General features: G+C 43.5%; 1 protein-coding gene and 2 pseudogenes across 2 annotated transcripts in view; 1 reads left to right on the forward strand and 2 right to left on the reverse strand.

Moving 5' to 3' along the window:
- Window positions 1-25,049, reverse strand: part of HMGB1 (high mobility group box 1) — a 151,549-nt gene that overhangs the window by 72,331 nt on the left and 54,169 nt on the right. The window lies entirely within an intron of this gene.
- Window positions 1,203-7,441, reverse strand: LOC135968143 (pre-mRNA-splicing factor RBM22 pseudogene; annotated as a pseudogene).
- On the forward strand, window positions 15,340-16,642 carry LOC102127450 (tyrosine-protein phosphatase non-receptor type 2 pseudogene; annotated as a pseudogene).

The raw sequence follows: 25,049 nt of genomic DNA on the forward strand, positions 1-25,049 counted from the left end.
CCCAGACACCAGGTTTTCTCAATAATACACAGCTCCATGAAATTTGTGTTTCCATCTGACTGATAAGAATACAAAGTAATTTTTATTTTTTTATTTTATTTTATTTTTTGGTGATATAGAGAAGTACAACTATCAGTCAGATTCCTTTAGTAATAAAGAGGAGGAGAGGAAAGAAAGCATTTGGGCTTTGCGGGCAGCTGGTTTCTACTTGTCTGAGGGTGTGACATCAAAAGAGTTAAATCACCCTGACACACGGCAGTGAGTAGTACCAGCATTTTTTTCTTTCTTTCTTTTTTTTTTTTTAAAGATGATACAAAGAAAAATACCCCCATGGGCCGGGCTCGGTGGCTCAAGCCTGTAATCCCAGCACTTTGGGAGGCCGAGACGGGCGGATCACGAGGTCAGATCAAGACCATCCTGGCTGACACGGTGAAACCCCGTCTCTACTAAAAAAAATACAAAAAACTAGCCGGGCGAGGTGGCGGGCGCCTGTAGTCCCAGCTACTCGGGAGGCTGAGGCAGGAGAATGGCGTGAACCCGGGAGGCGGAGCTTGCAGTGAGCTGAGATCTGGCCACTGCACTCCAGCCTGGGCGGCAGAGCGAGACTCTGTCTCAAAAAAAAAAAAAAAAAAAAAGAAAAAAGAAAAAGAAAAATACCCCCATGGACATAAAAATGGCCCAAAGGTGTTTTGTTTTGTTTTGTTTGAGATAGAGTGTCGTTCTGTCACCCAGGCTGGAGTGCAACGGCATGATCTCGGCTCACTGCAACCTCCACCTCCTGGGTTCAAGATATTCTCCTGCCTCAGCCTCCCCAGTAGCTGGGATTATAGGCATTTGCCACCATGCCCAGCTACTTTTTGTGTTTTTAGTAGAGAAGGGTTTCACCATGTTGGCCCGGCTGGCCTCGAATTCCTGACCTTAAGTGATCTACCCGCCTCAGCCTCCCAAAGTGCTGGGATTATAGACATGAGCCACAGAGCCCAGCTGGCCCAAAAGTCTTTTACTGAAGATCAATTCTCCCCTGCCCGCCCCCACCGAGAAGGTACAAAATGAACGTGTAATTGAGATGGCAGCTCCATTGGGCATTCCAATTCACCCAGTCACTTATTCCCACAGAGGTGAGTGGAACAGGCATTAGGTTTTATTAGTCATGTTGTATTTGTAACCAGATGTGTCCACAGCAGCTTATTTTGAAGGCCACTGATTCTTCAATTATGCGTAGAGAAGCATGGCTGTCGTTCACCGACTGTCCATATCTGAGCATATTCAGCTACCATGGAAACTACAAAGGAAGGAAAAATATATTTACTCCAAAACTCATTTACTGGGATTTTTAAGTGCCCTTTCTTCCACAGAGTCCCAGAGTAGTGCTAATGTGATGGGGGCTGCTGTGTTTTCCAGCACGAGCTCCCATCCTCTGAGGGTCCTGAGAAGGACTGGTCCTGGAGTCTTCATGAAAGGAATGAGGTGGTCTCATTGGGTGGAACATGTGTAGCCCCAAACCTGACGGTACGGGGAGTAGTGGGGGTGGCAGGGCAATGTTCACCACAGTGGTGGAGGATCACTTAGGGGTAGGCTGAAGGAGCTGGCTGCTGCATCCTCTGCTGCAACAGGAGGAAGAGCTCACGGCAGTCCTGGGAAAGGCTCTAGCTTGATCCCAGAGTATGTGGTTCCGTCCTTCTTTTTCTTTTCCTCTGGCTGCTTGAGATCTTGATTTCATGTTGAGTCTGTGGCCATTACAATCAACTTATTAAAGGCCTTCTCAGCAGCCATGTCTGCAGCCTGCCTTGTGGAAAACTGGGTGAGAGCATCCTGCTCTTTCTGCATTAGAGTGATTGTCAATCTCTCCAAACTGGTAGAAATGATTTCTCTGATCTGTTTCACCCACACCATCTACCTCTAATGTCGTGAGAGTCTCGTCCTCTGTGCGTCCAGATGAGGCATGGTTGAAGTCTGCTTTGGAAGCTTCTCTGCTACAGGGTCATTGATTCCATAATATGAATCTTCAACATTTTGATCAGCAAGGGAATCGTCCAGATCTGTAGGCTTCTTGTGTCTGTAGGGACGCTTCTCTTTTCTCTGACACTCTCCTTTCACCCAGCAGAAGCAAATGTGAGGCTGATTCCTTTGATAGCAGGGTATGGTCCAGGCCAGTTTGAGCAGCACGACACTGGGGGATGTGTCTTTCTCCAGCGTGCTAATTGGACGTGCTCCATCAGAGTTTCAGATCTCTCTCCATAGTCTGTGTGTAGAACCCTCGGCTGACATCTGACTTTGGCAGATTACTTTCAAAAGACAATGCTGTGTCATGAACCTGGATGTGCAGGCCACACTCTAGGTCTAAGAGGCAGGTCTGACATTCTTCAATTCAATGCAGATTTGGCGCACTTTAGTCTTTTTTTTTTTTTTGAGACAGAGTTTCGCTCTTGTTGCCCAGGCTGGAGTGCAATGGCATGATCTCAGCTCACCGCCACGTCTGCCTCCCGGGTTCAAGTGATTCTCCTGCCTCAGCCTCCTGAGAAGCTGCAATTACAGGCATGCGCCACCACGCTCAGCTAATTTTGTATTGTTAGTAGAGATGGGGTTTCTCCATGTTGGTCAGGTTGGTCTCGAACTCCTGATCTCAGGTGATCCGCCCACCTTGGCCTCCCAAAGTGCTGGGATTACAGGCGTGAGCCACCGCGCCCAGCCTAGTCTTCTTTAAAAAAGCATGTCTACCCCAGGGCACCAGTGAAACACTGGGAATGGCCTGGCACAGAGGTTGCACTCCTTCTTGTATGTTGTTTTCTCTTTTGGGGGTGTGTGTTTCTTTTATTTCTTGAAACAACACATAAATGGATCAAAAAGTATGTCTATCTAGAAAAATGTACTTATTCCAGAAATGAAAAACAAGTTTCAATGACTTTAGATTTCCTGGCATTTTACTCCTAACCCTAAGAGTTAAATTTATTGTCCACTTACATGCCCATGTTTCTGACCCAAGATAAGGGGCTAGAAAATGAAACTCAGAGCTAGGTGTGGTGGCACAAGCCTGTAATCCCAGCTACTTGGGAGGCTGAGGCAGGGGGATCACTTGAGCCCAGAAGTTCAAATCCAGCATGGGCAATGTAGCGGGACTCCATCTCTAAAATTAAAAATCAGAACAGTCTCATGTAAATATGGGAAGTCTTAGCATTGATGAAACCTAAGATTTCCTGGAAATAAGTGGGAAGCCTCTAATCCTACCAGGATAGTGCTTTTCTGGGGGATTTTTCCAGCACAGGTCTAAATTTCACAAAGCACCTTCAAAAACTGGGCCACGCAGTATCACAGGCATGGCAGTAGGTCTGAAGGCTGGATTCAGGGGACATGTAAATAACAGGAAAAGCAAATCAAGGACCAGATGCTGAGACTTCCCCTTGAGTTCCACATTGGGGAGAACGAGGAGTTGACTCCTACGTACTCTTCTGCTTCTTGGCAAACGGTTGCCCAACTACATCTTGTGCTTCAGCTGCCTTTTGTTTGAAGAACTTTGTGTTCTGGGCACTCTCTTGGCCCCATGTTGGGTAGAAGGAGGTGGTGTCTCAATCCCCACCATGGGTGTATTTGGTATAACCAGAGTGCCCGAAGTTGTTGCATGACTTTAGGACGCATGGCTTTGTTGAAATGATCCTCCAGGGTGGGGGCACTGAAAGCTCTTTTGTATATTTCTCATATTTGCCCTGAATGGCTTTGCTGGTAATGACCTTGCCATACCCCTGAAGCTCAGCTTGCTGCTCTTCCTCAGCCAGGTTTCCCAGGTGCTCAATTTCTGCTTCCTCCTTCTCAAGCTCTTCTTCCTCGTCCCTGTCCCCTTGTTCGTTTTAGCTTCTGAACTTTCCATGCCTCCTGCTCCTCCTGACTCTCCTCTTGGTGTTAAGCGCATCCAGAGTATTGCGGCCCCGCCTGCTCTCCGCCGGCTCTTCCTTGGTCTCCTACAGTCTGGAGGGGGCACCATGCATCCTCAGCGTGCCTTTTGCCTCCTGCAACGGCTCCTTCTGGTTCAATGCTTCAGCCTCAGGTTCTGAACTGTCACTCGGCCCTTCTTCCCAGTGAGGGCCTGCATCAGGCGAGACACCGTCTCATCCTCACTGTCTGTGGACTCTCCATACTCAGAACTGCTCTGAGCTCCCCAGGACGCCACTCCTCACCCCCCGCCCCGTGCCTCCCACCTTCCTGTCTCCTCTCCTGTGCTCCCTGACACAGGGTGCTGCACTGCCGCTCCATCTCCTTATCCTCGGTTTCTTCCTTTTCTTCACTAACATCTGCTCATTCCAGGCGCAAGGCACCTCCTTCTCTTCTGAAGCCGCCTGCTTCTATCACTCCAGGCTCCACTGTTTTCAAATGCCAGCCAATCTCTCTTCCTCTTGTCATTCACCTGGTCCTGAAAATGCCAAAGCCTGGCTGGCTGATTGAGCCCTCCTCCTGTTCTCAGGCTCTGCCTCCTGTTCCTTGGGCTTCCCAACGAATGAAAATTCTTCATCTGCCTCATCGAAGGACTCCACAGGGGCACAGTCTGGCCTTCTGGACACACAATGTGGGACCTTGGACCTTCACTTTCTCTGTGGAAGCCTCCCGTTTCTCACGGTGACGCAGGATGGCCCCAGTGCAGATTCAATGGGTGATTGCTTCATGAGTGCCCTTGGGACTGACAAGTTGATGGGTGGCGACTCCCAAAACGGACTGATTCCAAACTGAACACCTACAAATGTCAATGGACAGAAAAATTCCTTTCCGCCAAGGTGCACGGGGCACTGCTATGTGGCTGATCCCTTCCCGTGCTGCTTGACTTTAATCATTCAGCTATGTGGGTTTTCTCCAAGGCACATTTGGCACAGATGGGAAGTCCACACGCATCCTCTAGGCTCTGCCTGTTCCAAGCGTTTTTTTTTTTTTTTTTTTTTTTTTTTTAAGACAGAGTCTTGCTCCGTTGCTCAGGCTAGAGTGCAGTGGCATGATCTCAGCTCACTGCAACCTCCGCCTCCCAGGTTCAAGCGATTTTCATGCCTCAGCCTCTAGAGTAGCTGGGATTACAGGCATGCACCACCATGCCTGGCTACTTTTTGTATTTTTAGTAGAGATGGGGTTTCACCATGTTGGCCTGGCTGGTTGCAAACTCCCAACCTCAGCTGATCTGCCCATCTCGGCCTCCCAAAGTGCTGGGATGGACAGGTGTGAGCCACCACACCCGGCTTGTTCCAGGTGTTAAAACCCAGAGAGGTCACCATCTTGAGAGCGTCTGAGGTGGGAGGTGGGAAGTGGGACTCTCTGAGTCCTGCTGTATTCCCCTGTAAAGGAGGAGAACTTACATATCACCCACCTGATCAAATCAGTCCCGTCCAGGAAGTACTCCTGTTGATTAATTTAAGGACTTGAGACTTCACATCAACCAAATCCCTTCAGGGCAGCACCTGAACTAGCTTTGTTTGGATACCAGGGAGAGGGTGTGTCTGATTTCAACTAGGGCAGGGATGCTAAAAGGTACTGGGCCCTGAAGCCCCAACTGCAAAATAAGTCTGTCAAGTCTCTACAAATGCACACCCATGATTTCTGATTTATTTCCCTACCTTATTGAGAGTTTACAGTCAAACAGCAATGTCCAAAACCCTAACTTCTATAAAACTACCTGAAATTAGCATTTTCCTTCAATCTGGAATCAAAATAATTCAGGCATGAAGGGTCTTTCCCATGGACCACAGCAACAGCATTCTTAAAGCAGCTCTGCTTATATTGTCCTTGGTATTCGGATCAAACCTCCATTCAGAGCTCTACTGGTCTGAGATTTTCTTTCTGGGGACAGGCATCTGGAATGGTGGCACTTGACTCTCAGCTAGACGTGTCTGCACCCACACCTGCAGGTGACTGCCACGTGGGCAGATGACCTACTCTGGCGGGTCCCAGCGACGACTCTCTGCCTGGGATTGAACACGCAAGTCAGAGGTTCTGAACCAACCACTCCCCACCTCAGAATGTCCACTTCTGCCCCAAAAGTGAGATAGTGGGAGCCCTCCAGTGATCCACTGGCCTTCATCTCTGTTCCTAGCCACAGCTCCTCAAGCCCTAGGAACAGCCAGATCAATAAAGGTATCTTGCTTTGCTAATGAGATGACTAATCGCTGGGGATCCCTAGGTGGCTTCAGGATGGAGGCTGGCACCAGAAAGACCAAGGCAAGATTGGAGGGTTAGAATGTCAGCCTCACTCCCCCTACCTCCGGGGAGGGAAGAGGTGCTGAAGGTTGAGTTGATCAGCAATAGGCAATGATGTAGTCAATCATGCCTATGTAATGATGCTTCCATAAAGCCCTCAGAGGACTGGGTTTGCAGAGCTTCCAGATAACTGAAAATGTGGAGGTTCCTGGAACGTGGTGCCCCTGGAAAGGGCATGGAGGCTCTGCACCCTTCCCCCATACCTGGCCCTATGCATCTTTCCCATCTGTTCCTCTGTATCCACTATAATAAATAGGTCAACATAAGTAAAGTGTTTCCCTGAGCTCTGTAAGCTGCTCTGTCAAATCAGTTGAACCTGAGGAGAAAGTGGTGGGAACACCGATTTGTAGCCGGTGGGTCAGAAGAATAGGTAATCACTTAAAGATTTACCTCCATTTTTATTCCCAAGCTTTCTCTGCAACTGCAGGGCCCAATCCAGGGCAGGCGGAGAACTGGCGCTTACTGTGCTCTGTTGGAATTCAGGTGAGTCAGGAGGCGCCTGAATGTAGAAACGTGTTCCTCCGATCTTTTATATAGCCTCTGATCTTGTTTTAGGTTGCAATATCTTCTCTCTTAAAAAAATTATTTTTTTTTCTTATGTTCCCTGTCATGTCTTGTTTCAGTTCTTTTTCTTCTGTTTGCATTGATTTCCATTTCAGCTGGGCAGCTTTCCCCAAATGCATGGTGATCCTTGGCTACCTAGTCACATTTGAGAGGGAGGCATTTAAAATGCTGATGGATGTGAGGCCGAGCGGGGAGGACTGCTTGAGCCCAGGAGTTCAAGGCCAGCCTGGGCAACACAGTGAGACCCCATCTCAAAACAAAACGACCACAACAAATGCTGACTCTAGGTGAGGGTGCTGTCACTGGGTGATGAATTAGAGTGCCGGCTGCTCTCTTGGGAATAACTGAATATTATTATTAATAATATGAGTATTATTCTGCTATTCATATAAATTTGGCAGCACAATTTTGTCAGAAAGGAATCCTCCAACCTGGGTGCCATGTAATAGAAGAGGCTGACAGATCTCAGCAGTCACTTGAAGAATTCTACTCACTTTTCCTGTTTTTCTGCAAGAGAATCCATCCCATCCTCAGCAGTGCCCAGTATTCCTGAGTCTAGAGCTTCACTGTCCAATACGTCAGCCACTAGCCATATGTGGCTATTTGAATCAAAATTAAAACTAAACTTCATTTCCTCAGTCACACTGGCCATATTTCGTGTATTTTTGTTTGCGAGTTTTTCTCGAGACAAGGTCTCACTCTGTAACCCAGGCTGGAGTGCAGTGGTGCAATCATGGATCACTGTAGCCTCAACCTCCTGGGCTCAAGAGATCCTCCTGCCTCAGCTTCAACCTCCGGAGTAGCTAGGACTGCAAGTGTGTGCCACCATGCCCAGCAAATTTTTGTGTTTTTTTATAGAAACAGGTTTTCACCATGTTGCCTAGGCTTGTCTTGAACTCCTGGGCTCAAGTGAACCACCCACTTTGGCCTCCCAAAGTGTTGGGCAGGTGTGAGCCACCATGTGTGGCCACACTGGCTATATTTCAGGTGGCTATTGAGCCACTAGTTGGACAATGCAGATATAAAGTACTTTCATCATCACGGAAAGTTCTATGGCACACTGCTGGAGACTAAACCTCAAGTTTTGTTTGTTTGTGTTGAGACGGAGTCTTGCTCTGTTGCCAGGCTGGAGTGCAGTGGCGCGATCTCAGCTCCCTGCAATCTCTGCCTCCCAGGTTCAAGCGATTCCCCTGCCTCAGCCTCCCGAGTAGCTGGGACTACAGGTGTGCACCACCACGCCCAGCTAATTTTTTGTATTTTAGTGGGGACGGGGTTTCACCATGTTGGCCAGGATGGTGTTGGTCTCCTGACCTTGTGATCTGCCTGCCTTGGCCTCCCAAAGTGCTGGGATTATAGGTGTGAGCCACTGTGCCTGGCCAACCTCACGTTTTATACTTGGGGAGAAGTGGTTTCCTAACTACACTCTTGAGGATGGAAACTGGAAGTGTGATTTTTCTTTCTTTTCTTTCTTTTTTTTTTTTTTAGAGACTGGGTCTTGCTCTGTTGCCCAAGCTATAGTTAACGGAACAATGAAAGCTCACTGCTGCCTTTAACCTACTGGGCTCAAGTGGTGCTCCCAGTTCAGCCTTCTGAGGAACTACAGGTGGGTGCCACCATGCCCAGCTAATTTTTGTAGTTTCTTTAGAGATGGGGTCTTGCTATGTTGTCCAGGCTTGTCTTGAACTCCTGGTCCCAACTGATCGTCCTACCTCAACCTTTCAAAGTGCTGGGATTACAGGCATGAGCCACCATGCCCAGTCCAGTTTAGTTATTCTTTATACAATATTTCATTAATTATTGAATTTTCAGTCCTACTCTGAATCCACCTTTAGGGGTACCTGAAGGCTCCCCTTTCTTGAAACTTGATTCTTACCCACCCCCCCGCCACAACACACACATTTGTAGGTGTAGGTTTCGTGTTGTTAATTACCACTGGTCCATGTGTCTCCCATCTTTCAAAACATTCTTTATCCCTATCCTACTCCTTCAGCACTACTGATGGGTTTTCGGCAAGGAGCAGAGATAATGTGTGTGGGCCATGCCAAGCCTGAAGTCCTCCTGAGATGTTATTCGCATAACTGATGACAAAGGCAATGGGGAAAAAGCGTTCTGCTGCTTAGTTTTGTCAGGTTTTGTCCAAGGTTTGCTTAGTTACAGTTTTAAGAAATTTTATCGTCTCTGATTTCTTTATATTCCATTGTTTTATTCTTTTCCCAAATATTATTTGAGAACTTACTAAAGGTAAGGCACTGGTCCAGCTGTAAGTTTTCTCACTTTACCCTCCCGTTTCATAAAAAATATTGTTGCTAAACATTTTCAGTGAAAGTTTAATAATTATGTATGTTGGCAAAACCTCATGAACCAAATACAGGGCAAGCTTATTTTCAACTGACTAACGATTGGTTTCCTTTACCCACAGCCTTAAGCAGAGTCAGGAGCTGAGCCCATTCCATAGATGCTAAACCTCAGCCAACCTTAAGACCTGTATGAGAACACATACATGTTAACACAAACCATTGAGTTTGGGGTGGGTTGCTACAGAGCATTATGTTGTCTGTCTAATACTATGGGAAAAGAGTACTTACAAACAGGACTTTAGGTTTTGTTTTGTTGTTGTTTTTTTTTAATATAAAGATGTGGCTAGGCGTAGTGGCTCACTTTGGGAGGCCAAGGCTGGTGGATCACTTGAGATCAGGAGTTTGAGACCAGCCTAGCCAACATGGTGAAACCCTGTTTCTACTAAAAATACAAAAATTAGCCAGGCATGGCAGCACACACCTGTAATCCCAGCTACTTGGGAGGCTGAAGCAGGAGGACTGCTTGCACCCGGAAGGCAGAGGCTGTAGTGAGCCAAGATGGTGCCACTGGACTTCAGTCTGAGCAACAGAGTGAGTGAGACTCAAAAAAAGATATGGGTTAGCCGCCTATGTTTAGGAGAAAATAAAAATTATCATTCTACAATATAAAATGCTATTTTAGCGCTTGTTGCATTTTATCTAATGGTGTTTTTCTAGGAAAATTTACAATAGGAATACCACTATGTTTCAGGTTTTAAAATGGTCATAAGCACCTGATAGAGTTTGGCTGTGTCCTCACCCAAATCTCATCTTGAATTGTAGTTCCCATAATCCCCACGTGTTGTGGGAGGGACCCAGTGGGAGGTAACTGAATCATGGGGGTGGTTACCATCATGCTGTTCTTGTGATACTGAGTGAGTTCTCATGAGATCTGATGATTTTATAAGGGGCTTCTCCCCCTTTTGCTCAGCACTTCTCCTTCCTGCCGCCGTGTAAAGAAGGACGTGTTTGGTTCCCCTTCCACCGTGATTGTAAGTTTCCTGAGGCCTCCCCAGTCATGCTGAACTGTGAGTCAATTAAACCTCTTTCCTTTATAAATTACCCAGTCTTGGGTATATCTTTATTAGCAGCATGAGGACGGACTAATACAGCACCTGATGTAGGAAACTAATATTTTCCTTTCATTTGAAAAGGGTATTTCATTAGTAAACAGTATCTATTACACAAATTACATCAAGATCTGTGTGCCTCTTTCCAAAAGATAATTTACGAGCATTGTTACAAAATAAAAGAGTATGCGGTTTGCAAAATTCTTATGATGGGAGCCCTTCTTTGCCCAGAATTATGCTTGCTTGCCTCTTAATGCTTCCACTGAATTATGACGAGATGTCACTCAGAACCTATAGTTTCTGCCCTGGGGGACGTGTAAGAATGTCAGAACACCTCTCCGTGGTATCAGGTGCCTACAGAGCTTTGCTGTGGATTATGGACCAATTCCTCAGTATCTGTTCTTAAGACCAAATGAACCACACTGTCTTGGAAGTGCTGGTCTTGGACAGTAAAGGGCATTGTGCAGACAGCCGGAAGCAGTCCCTATTAACACTGTCCCTGATAGTGAATAAAGGGACAGCGTAAATTCCTTTGGGCTGCTTTCTTTCTTGATGTACTGAAACTTTAGTTTCAATGGAATCAAAAGAATCAGAGATGCTGGGTGCAATGCCTCACACCTGTAATCTCAACACTTTGGGAGGCCAAGTAGCAGGATCTCTTGTGCCCAGGAGTTCAACACCAGCCTGGGCAACAGAGACACCAACTCCACAGAAAATAAGAAAAGTAGCTGGTCATGCTGGCATATACCTGTGGTCCCAGCTACTCAGGTGCTTACTTGGGTCCAGGAGGTCAAGTCTGCAGTGAGCCATAATTGTGCCACTGAACTCCAGCCTAGATGACAGAGTGAGATACTGTCTGAAAAAAATCAATCAATCAATCAATCAGAAATGTCTGACCAGATTGGGGCAGCATCTCTGTATTTGACAGATCCTAAAACAACTTAGTAATAAACTCTATTACTCTTATAGTACTAGTGATAGTGTTTAGAGTAATAAACAGAGTCTCACACTGTTGCCCAGGCTGAGAGCAGTGCACAATCACAGCTCACTGCAGCCTTGACATCTTGGGCTCAAGTGGTCCTCCTGCATCAGCCTCCTGAGTAGCTGGGACTACAGGTGCAGGCCACCATGTCTGAGTAATTTTTGTATTATTATTATTATTATTTTTGGAGAGACAGGGCTTCACTATGTTGCCCGGGCTAGTCTTGAACTCCTGGTCTCAACAGACCCTCCTGCTTTGGCCTCCCAAAGTACTGGGATTATAGGCATGAGCCACTGTGCCTGGCACAAACACGAATTGTTTTTTGTTTGAGATGGAGTCTTGCTCCGTCTCAGCCTGTACGCCAGGCTGGAATGCAGTGGCGTGATCTTGACTCACTGCAACCTCTGCCTCCTGGGTTCAAGCAATTCTCCTGCCTCAGCTTCCTGAGTAGCTGGGATTACAGGCACCCGCCACCATGCCTGGCTAATTTTTATATTTTTAATAGAGATGGGGTTTTGCCATGTTGGTCAGGCTGGTCTCGAACTCCTGACCCCAGGTAATCTGCCTGCCTCGGCCTCCCAAAGTGCTGGGGTTACAGGCGTGAGCCACCATGCCTGGCCACAAACACTATTTTTTAAAGCATGTGTTGTTAGATTCTTTTACAAATTAATATTCGAACTCATTAGAAAGACTCTGGAATATGTGTATGTGTGTGTACTAGTTTTTAAAATCCTGTATTTTCCTTAACAACATTAAATTGAAACTCATTACAAAACAAAGGTTAATACTAGTGCTGTCATGACTATCAAGAGCTATGATATCCTTTTAGGAAGTCATGTACGTTCATTTGTCCATTTGTTCAGTCATGTATGTGAAAGTTACAGAACGCTGACGTTGTGCGAGGGACCAATCTAAACACTGGGAACACAAAGGTGGGTGGCTTTCAGGGGGCTATCTAAAGTCCAAAGAGGAAAGCGGGTAACAAGAAGTTATTACCAGTGTGAGCAGTGCTAACGACTGAATGGAGTGAGAGTACATAGCCTCCCTGACATGGTGGGGAAGGATGTCAAAGGAAGGCTCTTAGACATAGAATCAAAATCGAGTCCTGGTGTTTGTCGTATTTCCTTGATGTAGGGATTCTCTCTCTGTAACTACCTATCATTCATTTGCCTCTTTGCTCAGTTCACCACCCGCCAAAGGAACTGCTCCGATGCCGAGTGACCCTCTGATGACACACTTGGGCCACCTCCTCTTTTGCCTGTGTGTTTGCAATATCTAGGTGAGCTTGGCTTTGGTACCATGTCTGTTCTGTCATTCCTGCTCCAAAGCATAAGACTCACTCCCAAGAGGGAATTTCTGCATTTGAAAATTCAAGTTGTATGAAATATAAATGTTTCCTACTTTGTACGTTCTTTAAATTCATGTGTCATACATTACATTTACTAAGAAGTAGAAATACTTGTACTTTCGAAACGGAGAAAACTAGCTGGTGAAAGGCAAAACTGACTCTAAACCCATCTGATAGATTCTAAAAAGTGAAGGTACTTTAAGTGGCACTACCCTGGCACATGTTCACTTTGGATTGCCAGGTAAACCGGTCCAACAGGTGTTAGGAGACAGATGTTCACCAAATGCTTAGCCCTCAGGGAGAAAACATTCACAAAACATACAACATAGTTCCCCTGAGTATCAGCAACTGAAGAAAGCATTTTACCATCTACTATCATGATTTCTAAACACAGGTTAAAAAATTTTGTTGAATACCTACTATACTGCAAGCAGTACTAGTTATGGTGATGAAAGATAAATAAACCCCTGATGTACAAACTAAACACCTTAATTCATTATTTCATGGTTAAATACATTCTAAAACTAAACTTTTTCCTCCACAAGTCTTCCTTCTCTTTGGGGTTTAAAAGCCTCATCCCTGAACTGAACCAAGTCCATGTTCTTAGGAACTCACTGAGTGTAGGGGATTGCCAAGTCCTGTTGACTCTTCTGCCCTCTGCAGTTTCAAAGCTGTCTTCACTTTATCTTTGGCACCATTTTCCTGTAAGCCTATAGAATCTGTCACCTTAACTACTGTAGTAACATAAAAACTCACCTTCCTGCCACAGTTTTGGGCCTTTCTAATCCATTCTTATTAAACTGCTGCTAAAGTGACCATTTAAAACACAAAAGATGCATGAAATTATTCAATGTCACCTAGGCCTTCAGGATGCAGCCCAACACTCTAGCATACATCACTCCCTTCTCTTGTCCCATTTTTGTTTTTTCTCTATCATGAGCATTTATGTCCCACGGTGTCCCACTAACCACTGCAATTTATTTACTTTTCGTAGAGAGAGGGTCTTGCTCTGTTGCCCAGGCTGGCTGGAGTACAGTGGTGTGATCATAGCTCATTGCAGCCTCGAACTCCTGGGCCTAAGCAATCCTCCCACCTCAGCCTCCTGAGTAGCTGGGACCACAGTCATGTGCCACCATGCCTGGCTATTTAATATTGTATTTTTTTGTAGAGATGGGGTCTTGCTCTGTTGCCCAGGCTGGTCTCAAATGATCCTTCTGCCTTGGCCTCCAAAGTGCTGGGATTATAGGTGTAAGCCGTTGCACCTGGCCAACCGCTGCAATTTTAAAAATGAACCAGTGTCCTCAGGTGTTGCTGTCCCTCTCACAACCCCATCCCGGACTGCTCTTCCCCAGCCCCTGCCCATGGCCTTCAATTAATTAACTTTCTCCCCTCCTTTTTTTATTTCAGAAAATTGTAAAAAGTTGTAAGATTAGTGCAATAAACACATACATACCCTTTACTTATATTCACCAGTGATTAACATTTTGCTACATTTGTGTTCACCTGCTTTTCCCCATCCCCAAATATTTACTGTGCTGAATCATTTGAGAGTAAGTTGCAGACATTATGACACTTTACTCTTAAATTTTTCAGCACGTATCTCCTAAAAATAGGACACTCTCTTACATAACCACAATGATCATACTTAGGAAACTTAATATTGAAATACTAAAATTTAATTTGAATATAGAGCCGATGCTCATATTTCTCCCCAGCTGGCTGACTTCTATTTATCTTTCAAGACTAAGCTCTAGAAAAATGACCTCCCTTCTCCCCACACCCCCTCTCTGTCCACACACAGAATACAGTGGGTATCTCCCTTCTATACTTTTACTACCTTTTAGTATACTTCTATTGAAGCACTTAGAACACACTATCACATTATCTATTTTCTTTTCTGTAGTATCTGAAACTCAGCTAGACTCATTTTAATTCTTTTTTCACTTCATATACTACCCAGCATTCGCTGGTGACTGAATGGATAAATGAATGAATGCATGCATGATGAGACACTGAAGATTCTCATTCCACTCTCTCATTATAACTGGTCATGTGTCTCTCAACATTCTGGGCAATATACCACGTGTTCTCAATTTCACCTCTTATTTCAAACACTGTGGTGGTGCCCAGGCCTGCGTGGTGGGCTTCTTTCATCTTGTGCAGATGCAACCTCACAGCACCTGCTTCTGGCCTCTGCCCTGGGTTTCTGGCCCCAGGGCTATGTTGGAGCTGTGACACAGGAGTCCCATGGGAACCACTTGGCACTCGGGCGTGGACAATCTGGCAATGGGGGACAGTTAAGGCCTGTAAGCTTGCCCTTGACCACTGAGGGACAGAAGCACATAGAAAAATGCTTGTCTCATTTTCAGCCCAGGGTGGCCAATTCTGAGATACACATTAAAAGGTTCCTCAGAAGCTCCCACAGGATCAAGTAGCAGACATTCATAATGTTTGCTAATTTGAAAGGGACCCTTGGGTTGGCCTTCTCTCCTCCCGGGGGGTCATTCTTCTGTCTTATCAGTCTATTCCTTGGTGTTACATTCCCAAATAAACTCCCTACCTACCTCCAAGTTGTCCGTACAGGCTTTGCTTTCGGGAGAGCCCAGACTAAGACAATGTGGTAACGTAAAACACCAGCAGCTTGGGAGCCAGACAGACCTGACTGTGAAACCAAGTTTGCTCATTCACTAGGCCATCACCTCGGGCACATAATTTAACTTCTCTCAGCCTCACTTTCTTCACTTTATAATGAAGATAATACTTTATAGGAGTATGGTAATTACTTTATAGGAGTATGATAATTAGAAATTTACCATATATATACATGAATAGAATATATACAAATTCCTTGAGTAATGATTGACTATAATCAACCACACCGGGTGTCTGTCCAGCTTAGCAGCCATCCTCACTCTTCCATTTCTCTTAAGATTTACGACTCGTCCCAGCCATGCCCACCATCATCGAGCGCGAGTTCGAGGAGTTGGATGCTCAGTATCGCTGGCAGCCGCCGTACTTGGAAATTCGAAATGAGTCCCATGACTATCTTCATAGAGTGGCCAAGTTTCCAGAAAACAGAAATCGAAATAGATACAGAGATGTAAGCCCATATGATCACAGTCGTGTTAAACTGCAAAATGCTGAGAATGATTATATTAATGCCAGCTTAGTTGACATAGAAGAGGCACAAAGGAGTCACATCTTAACACAGGGTCCACTTCCTAACATGTGCTGCCATTCCTGGCTTACGGTTTGGCAGCAGAAGACCAAAGCAGTTGTCATGCTGAACCGCATTGTGGAGAAAGAATCGGTTAAATGTGCACAGTACTGGCCAACAGATGACCAAGAGATGCTGTTTAGAGAAACAGGATTCAGTGTGAAGCTCTTGTCAGAAGATGTGAAGTTGTATTACACGGTACATCTTCTATGATTAGAAAATATCAATAGTGGTGAAACCAGAACAATATCTCACTTTCATTACACTACCTGGCCAGATTTTGGAGTCCCTGAATCACCAGCTTCATTTATCAATTTCTTGGTTAAAGTGAGAGAATCTGGCTCCTTGAACCCTGACCATGAGCCTGCGGTGGTCCATTGTAGTGAAGGCACTGGGTGCTCAGCACCTTCTCTCTGGTAGACACTTGTCTTGTTTTGATGGGAAAAGGAGATTATATTAACATTAAAAAAGTGTTATTGAACATGAGAAAATACCGAATGGGTCTTATTCAGACCCCAGATCAACTGAGATTCTCATACATGGCTACAATAGAAGCAGTAAAATGTGTAAAGGGAGATTCTAGTATACAGAAACGGTGGAAAGCACTTTCTAAGTAAAACTTAGCTCCTGCTTTTGATCACTCACCAAACAAAATAACGACTGAAAAATACAATCAGAACAGAATTGGTCTAGAAGAAGAAAAACTGACAGGTGACCGATGTACAGCAAATGCAAGATACAATGGAGGAGAACAGTGAGAATGCTCCACGGAAACGTATTCGAGAGGCCAGAAAGGCCACCACAGTTCAGAACGTGCAGCAGATGAAACAGAGGCTAAATGAGAATGAATGAAAAAGAAAAAGGCCACGGTAGGCACCTAATGTTCATGACTTGAGAATATTCTGGAGCTATACATTTTGAACCATTGATGTGCAAAGCCAGACCTGAAGCCCACTCCGGACACTAAAGTGAGGCTTGCTAAACCTCTAGATTGCCTCACCATCATTTGTTTACAAAGTAAACTTTACATACAAAGCATGAGGAGCACCCACCAGCAGAAGACTTTGCAGAACTTTTCATTGGATGTGTTGTTAATTGTTTTTAATGCATGTATGAAATATAGAAATATGTAAAAAAAATAAATTAGGAGAGATTCCTTTGTATTGTACTGCCATTCCTACTGTATTTTTATACTTTTTGGCAGCATTAAATATTTTTGTTAAATAGTCAAAAAAAAGTTTACTACTTGTCCCATCAGTTTCCTGGGATGGGTTCATGTACTCACATTCTTACTAGATTTTGTGACTATTAGCAACCACAATTCTAACTACTGCATTGACTATTACACTAATACACAGAATAAACAATGCCTAGAATTATTTTTAAAAACAATCATCCTAAATGTACAAAAAGACAAACCACATTTCTATAATATATTGTCTAAATTTCAGGAAGAAATTCTCAACCTTTGAATGAGACATTTAAGAAAACTAGGTATCAATATCTCATTGGAATATGTTGTTTGGTTTATACCTCATATTTTCAAAGCTTTGGGACCTCAAAAGTAGTCCTTATTTAAAAACTTCTACTCGTAACCATAGTCTCCATTGTCAAAAAGGAATGTATAAGGATTATTATGCTTGAAATATTAATCTGTATGGATCTTACAAGATACTCCAGGTTGCTTATACGCTTAGTGGGAAATGAGAATTATTCAAAAGAAAAATTCTATTTTCCCAATAGGAGAAGTGTCCAAAAGTTTCAAAGACCTCAGAAAAATCAGCTTTTGGATGCTTGCTGCCACAGCTGTCAATAAGCAGGAAATAGCAGTAAGTCTTCAGAGAGAAAATTCATTAAAACAAGTCATTGAGGCTGGGCATGGTGGCTCACGCCTGTAATCCCAACATTTTGGGAGACTGAGGTGGGCAGATCACCTGAGGCTGGGAGTTCGAGACCAGCCTGACCAACATAGCGAAACCCTGTCTCTACTAAAAACACAAAAATTAGCCAGGTGAGGTGGCAAGCAACTGTAATCCTGGCTACTCGAGAGGCTGAGGCAGGAGAATTGCTTGAGCCCGAGAGGTGGAGGTTGCAGGTGCCGAGATCCTGCCATTGCACTCCATCCTGGGCAACGAGAGAAACTCTGTCTCAAAAAACAAAAAACAAAAAACAAAACAAGTCACTGAGAGTATGACAAAGAGACGTCTGCATCCCATGTCTATTGCAGCACTATTGTCAATAACCAAGATATGGAGTCAACCTAGGTGTGCAACAACAGATGAACGAATGAAGAAAATGTGATATATACACACTATGGAGTATTATTCAGCCATAAAAAAGAGGGAAATCCCATCGTTCATGGAATATAGATGAAACTGGAGGACATTATTTTAAGTGAAAAAAGCCAGGAACGGAAAGTTAAACAGTGCATGTTCTCACTCATATGTGAAAGCTAAAAAAAGTTGATCTCATAGAAGTAAAAAGTAGGACAGAGGATACTAGAGGCTGGGAAGGGAGAGTGACAGAGAGATTTGTTAAAAGATACAAAATTATAGCTAGATAGGGGAAATGAGTTCTAGTGTTCTACAGCACTGTAGAATGACTATAGTTAACAATAATGCAATGTATAGTTTCAAATAGCTAGATGGATATCGCACATTCTCAACACAAAGAAATGATAAACATTTGAGATGGTGGATGTGCTAATTACCCTGATCTGATAACTATAAATTATATGTATGGAAATATAATTATGTGCTCTCAAGAACATGTACAATTGCTATTTGTCAATTTAAAAAATAAATTTAAAAACTGTATCATCGAATCCTTAAGATGCTAAAGTTAATTTACTTATATAACAAATTAAAAAATTATTTCTTATGCTAATGTTTTTCAAAAAGTATAGCTTTTATGACTTTATATAAATATACCTAAAATAATAATTGTATGATATGTTTTTGTAGTCTAATAAAATTGGCACTGAATTCCAATTTTTTGAGGGTATCTTTTTCCATGTTTTCATCTTTATTTTCATATGGGAATTTCTAACTGAAATAAGTTGCTCCGCAAGTTCTAGGAGTTGACCCTAAAAGTAATCAATGTGATCCTCAACACGAGTTCCAGAACTAAAAAGAATGCCTAGTCTATGTTCCTTTGCATTTTTATTTTATTTAAATGTCTGTCTACCTGGTCCCCTTGATTAGGGAGCAAGCCTCCGAGGGTCAAGACCATGTTTCACATCTCTGGGGCCCAGTGCCTAGCACAGAGCTCTGTCCATATCTGCACTCCAATAAATGTTGACCTAAGACTCTTAGACTTGTGATTCACCTTGTAGTTAAAAGGGCTTTGGAGGTCATGTAACCCATTCCCTTAACTCTCCATCCTACTTCACCAATAACCAGCTTTTGCAAGACACTTCCAGGGGAAGAGTTTATGCGGAGACAAATGATTTCATTAACCATCACACAGCTAATTGTTACCTGATTCTTACTTAAACTTGGTCCAACCTTGCCTCTTTTTAGTCTTTGACTGAATGGCTCTAGTTCTCACCTAAAGAATTATGTGAAATCCAGTTCCAGAAAGAGAAGGGGACGTTGAGAGGAGAGAGCGAGACAGGGCACAGAACAGACTTGAGCCTCAGGTCTATTAATTCGATACGTGTTCACGTGGTTTCTGACTCTAGAACAGTCATACAGTGTCCCTGAGGTTCCTGTGCTTGGCTCCCTCCTTTTTTCACATGTCTGGCATCTCTTGTGTATGCCTGAGAAGGATCCATGCTAAAATTGTAATGACATATATACCTAAATTAGCAGCATACAACTTCCAAAAACCGAGCCTATGCAAGAGCTATTAAAAAAAAAAAAAAGGATAATGAAGAGAACAGGATTTGAGTTGCTGCTTCTTGTATTTCCCTTGGAGCCTTCCCAGGCAAATATGGATCAGAAAGCTTTTCTTGTCCATTCTAATTTGTGGTAGTCTAGAAATTTAACCCTTGCTACTTTGATTGCCTGATTACATCTTTCAATGGAAAGGTAAAAATGATAAAAGAAAACAATATTCTAGATACTCTGTTCTCTGTAATTTGATGCAATTCAGTTTATATTCACTTGGCAAAAGTGAACAGTGCTGAATTTTAAGAACTAGTGTCTATATCTTACATCTCATTCGTAGCCAAAAGTGTGGAGTTTAAAACCATTTGCTCACCAAGACCTCAGCAGAAATTTTTTTCAAAAAATAATTGAAATGAAAACATAAATCATGTAAAAAAGATTTTTTTTTTTTTTTAAGATGAAAAAACGTTCAACCTTACTGGTTTTAGAGAAATAGGCAATAAAATGTCTGGGCTTTTTAGCAATAATCCTAGTTGTTAGTGAAACACCAAGTCTGTCTCTAACAGCCATCAGCTACGAAACCTTCGTTTTTCCAAAGACATTCTGATAGATACAATCAAACTGTTCAAGTGTCCCACAGATACTGCAAATGTTGATCCTCAAAACCACAGGAGCTTTCTTTCCTTATTCCCCTAGAGCAAGTATGATCCTGAACTTGTTAGAAATGCAAATTTTTGGGCCCCACCCCAGACCTACTGAATCAGAAACTCTGGGAGTAAGGCCCAGAAATGAGCTTTTCACAAGCCTCCAAGGGATTCTGATGCATGGTAAAATTTGAAGACCACCAATACCTCAAAAGGAGATGGATTATAATCTCCTTGGGGGCAAGGACCAAGCCTGTTGAAGGTTAACCCTGGCTCGTGACTCATAGTAGGTGTTCAGAATGTGTTGAATGAATAAATGATCTGTACACTTTTCCAGAAAACTCTGAGTCTATAGTTACTTTCAATTTTAAAAATATCTTTTGAGGACTTCTCTAGAAATAGGTGAGTCCGTTTCTCACATTGCCAAATGTACCTGGGGTGGAGGTTGGGGGTGGAGGAAAAATCACCCCTGTTGAGAAGCACTGCCTTAGATCATTCCTTACCAAGGTAGGTTAGGCACTGGCCTCATTCCAAGGCCAGTTGCTTCCTGTGCTTCTAGAGTGGCTAGGGAAGCACACTGTGGGAGAACCGTTTCCTCACCATTGACAATGGTCATTTACAAGACCATGGCCTATTTTACAGGGTGAACTCCCAATCCCAGTAAGATGGCCCGAGTTTCAATGCTGGTTTACTAGTTTTGCTTCCTTGGCCAGTGAATTTAAATAACCTGTCAAAAGAATGAAGTGATGGAGGCCAGACTCAAACCAACTGTGTACTCTATCCACACCTCTTCAGCAATATGGCATATCACAAAGTAGTGTTCAGAGATGTGCGTGTAGTAGGCTGCCTGCTCTAACACATGAGATCTAAATTTAGATAGCCACATAGGGAAATCGGATTTTAAGAAAGCGGATGGAATTCAGCTGCAAATAGATGGACACCTGGAATTCTGGGAAGTTCTAGCTGCTGCTGCTCAACTAAGGCATAACTGAACTCAAGATTTACAAAAATGTATTTCAGCCCAAGTATCTCCATAATTACTAACAAGGGACTGAGGAGGAGACTGTATATTAAAAGGCTAAAAATATCTACACTTGGAAATAGCAGATTGTGAAAGGGTATGTGACTGACAATTATTAAATAATTAAGAGTATGACTAAGATGAATATGCATTCATTCACCAAAATCTCATATTCCCAAAAAGCAGGAAAGGTAGTACAGTGAGATGGATGACACCTTCACATGACTCAGATGTCATGTGTTTCTCACCATTGAGACTGATCAGACCCCCAAGGCACCCCCTCCCAGCATTTACCAGAATGTGTGTGTAACTACAGGGATGTGTATAATTATTTGATAGTTTCTCTTGTATCCTGTACCAATGAGGGTAGAGATTGTATCCCACTTATCACTGCAGCTCCAGGATCCAGTTTCATAAACATTTGTTGAATGAATGAATAAGAAAAGAGGACACCCCCAAAGAGGCTGCAAGGGAAAAAGCTAGAAAGACAGAAGCATGGGGAAAAATTAGGGTCATGTAAGTCAAAGGAGGAAAAAAGTTCCATGGTGGGTGCTCAGCAGTGTCTAATGCCACGAAGGCATGAAGTAGGATAAAGGTTAAAAATTAGCCTTTGGTTTTGGCAAATATGAAGCTTATTGGTAACCTTAACAAGAACAATTCCATCAGAGAACAGAAGCTAATTGCAGTGGGTTGAGTCATCAAGCAGGCATAAGGAAGTAGGGCTACCCAATTATAAGCTACTCTTTCAGGAAGCTCAAATCTGAAGGTTAGGAGAATTAGGTCAGTAGCTAGAAGGAAATGTGGAGTTGAGGGGCTGTTTTTCCTCCCAAGGAGTATAAAGGTGTAACATTAGATGAAACTACTTGAGACAAAGGCCAATATCAATAGAGAAGTTAAAACGCATGCCTCAAGATTCGGGAAGGGATGGGGTTGGGCTTAAAAAGGTAGGAGCCTATTTCTTACCCTAGGAGAGAGAATAAAGAAGAAAGGATAGGTTCCCATGGAGATAAATTTCTAAGTGTTGAGGAAGAGGCTCAGAAAATTCTAGCATGATAGGCTCACTTTTTTCTTTTTCCATGAAGGAGATGGCAACGTCAACTGACAGGAGAAAGGTGACAATACTGACGGGTTGAAGAACGATGGACATTTGAAACAACTTCTTAGACCAGTAAAGGCTGGAGTTCATAAATCAGAACTGACTTCAGGTTATATATGTTTTTCTCCAGCAGCATAAGATAACAGAGCGAGGTCTGCAGAAACGAAAGAAGGGTCAGACAAGGATAGTTGGAGCTAGTGCAAGGAGGGAAGCACCACGGTGGGTGCCACGTACCCCCTGGACTTATAATTTACACTGAATTCCAACAATAGAAGGGCTCTAAGCAGGAGAGTGACAGATTTCAGAAGACTAGGACACATTTGGTAAGAAAGTTGGAGGAAAACTTGACTCTGGAATCAGGGCGGCCAATAGACGGCAGTATTTTCACAGAGGAGGGAATGGTCAACAGTGACTTTCTAGTCTGAAGCTCAGGAGGAGGAAGCAACTCTACCTGATGGTATGAAGATCACGGAGGTAGCTGAGATCACCTAGCCTGTGTGTGTCGAATGAGAAGAGAAGAAAGACGAGGAGTTCCTGAGGGGCACAGACTTTAAGTGGGGCTGTGGTGACAACACAAGAAGAGAGGCTTGCAGAGGAGACTGAGCAGCTGTCATGAGAGAGGTAGGATGGTGGACTCGGAGAAGAGGCAGAAGATGTTCTTAAAGGAACGACACTGCTGCCAAGGAGTCAGCCAGTTGGTGACAAGGAAAGACCCTGTTGCGAGAAAAAAGTCAGTGAAGTAGTAGGAACGATGACAGATGACACTAGGTTGAAGAGTGGCAACAGAGGGTAGACCACTCTTCTGAGACACTGAAGAGGCGTAGTTAGAAATAAAGGGGAGTCGCCAGAAAGGAATTTGTGGCTAAGCAAGAAGTTTTCTTTAAGATTGAAGATCCGTAAGCATGATTTAAATGCTGCTGGGATGGAGTTCACAGACCTGGAAGACAGAAGAGAAAGCGGGTCATCAAGAGAGTGGGATTTACTTAAATGACAGAGGAAAATCTCATCCACAGGAAATGCAGACATGAGGGAGGGGCCAGACGAACAGTGAAACATCAGCAACTGGTCCCCCAACTTCTGAGTGAATGTGGAGATATAATCAGGCAAAGGACTGCATCATCTCCTGGTTAATGATGGAGTCAGAGAAAAGAGTGTCTTATATAGAAGTTGTGATATATTTGGCCGGGCGCAGTGGCTCACGCCTGTAATCCAAGCACTTTGGGAGGCCAAGGTGGGCGGATCACCTGAGGTCAGGAGTTCATGACTGGCCTGGTCAACACGGCAAAATCCCGCCTCTACTAAAAATAAAAGAAAATCAGCCAGGCATGGTGGTGCATGCCTGTAATCCCAGCTACTAGGGAGGCTGAAACAGGAGAATTACTTGAATCTGGGAGTCAGAGGTTGCAGTGAGCCAAGATCACACCACTGTACTCCAGCCTGGGCAATGGAGCTAGACTTGGTCTCAAAACAAAAACAAAAACAAAAACAAAAACAAAACAACGTATTTATTATCACTGCATAAATTTCTGTATAAGAAATACTCTCTAATATGAAGTGAATTTATATATAAAATTATATAGAACCACTATAAAATACTCAGAGGTTTATAAAATTTATATATAACCTTATGTTTACATATAAAATTCCATGTAAATGATTATAAAATACTCTTATACGAAAAGTATATGAATTAAATTATATATCAACTTACTTTTTATATTACAGTATTTTTGTTACACAGAAGTTTACATAGTGACAATAAATATTTCTCAAGAACGATTTCATATAATAGAAGTATAAGTTATCCATTTCTAATAGTGAAAAAGAAAAGCAGTCCCACACCAGTGACAGGGCTATGAATCTGAGAGGTTCAAAGACTTCATTCTTAGAGACACTGAGGTCAGGGTATGGCCAACACATCTGAAGTTGACAGAATTGGCGCTGGGTTGGTTGGAGGACGTACAGCATTACCATCACAATGGCAGACGCTTGGCCTTGATAACTAGCAAATCAGGGGGAAAGATTCCGGTTTCCTCTGTCAGTATCTGAACTAGTGTGTTCCCAAAGGGTGGTGGTGAAGACGGTTTATGGAAGGCACAAGATCAGTAAACCATAAAGGATTGGCTCCAAGAAGGAAGGAAGTAGACCAAGTGTTAATGGCAGTGCCATGTAAAAGCCAGGTCTGGGATGTATGTTCTACACAGTTTGGGGGGTGAAAAAAGTGTCAGCCTATAGAGCACAGGGCTTTAAGCCTCAAGTACTGTTAACAGCAGTTTACTAGTCTACAGCAGGAATTATAACTAGTAATTCTAAGGGCAATTACTCAGGCAAGTTTTACTAGAACAAGGAAGCTCTGCCTCAAGGTCAAATCGATTTCTGCATTTATAGAAGTATCTAGATATTCTCTGTTCAAACAATGGGGTAAAATCCCCACAAATTTAATTTCTGATAGAGTGTTCCCCATATTGCCTGGCCAGTAGTGATAATATTGCTTGGCTATTATTAATGAAACATTTCTGTGGTTGGGCGCAGTGGCTCACAGCTGTCATCCTGGCACTTTGGGAGGCTGAGGCAGGAGGATCACTTAACTTCAGGAGTTCAAGAGCAGCCTGGACATCATGGCAAGATCCCATCTCTATAAAAAATTTCAAAATTGGCTGGGTGTGGTGGCAGACACCTGTCGTCCCAGCTACTCAGAAAGCTGAGGTGGGAGGAT

This window comes from Macaca fascicularis, chromosome 17 (assembly GCF_037993035.2).
Source record: "Macaca fascicularis isolate 582-1 chromosome 17, T2T-MFA8v1.1".
Classification (NCBI taxonomy): Eukaryota; Metazoa; Chordata; class Mammalia; order Primates; family Cercopithecidae; genus Macaca; species Macaca fascicularis.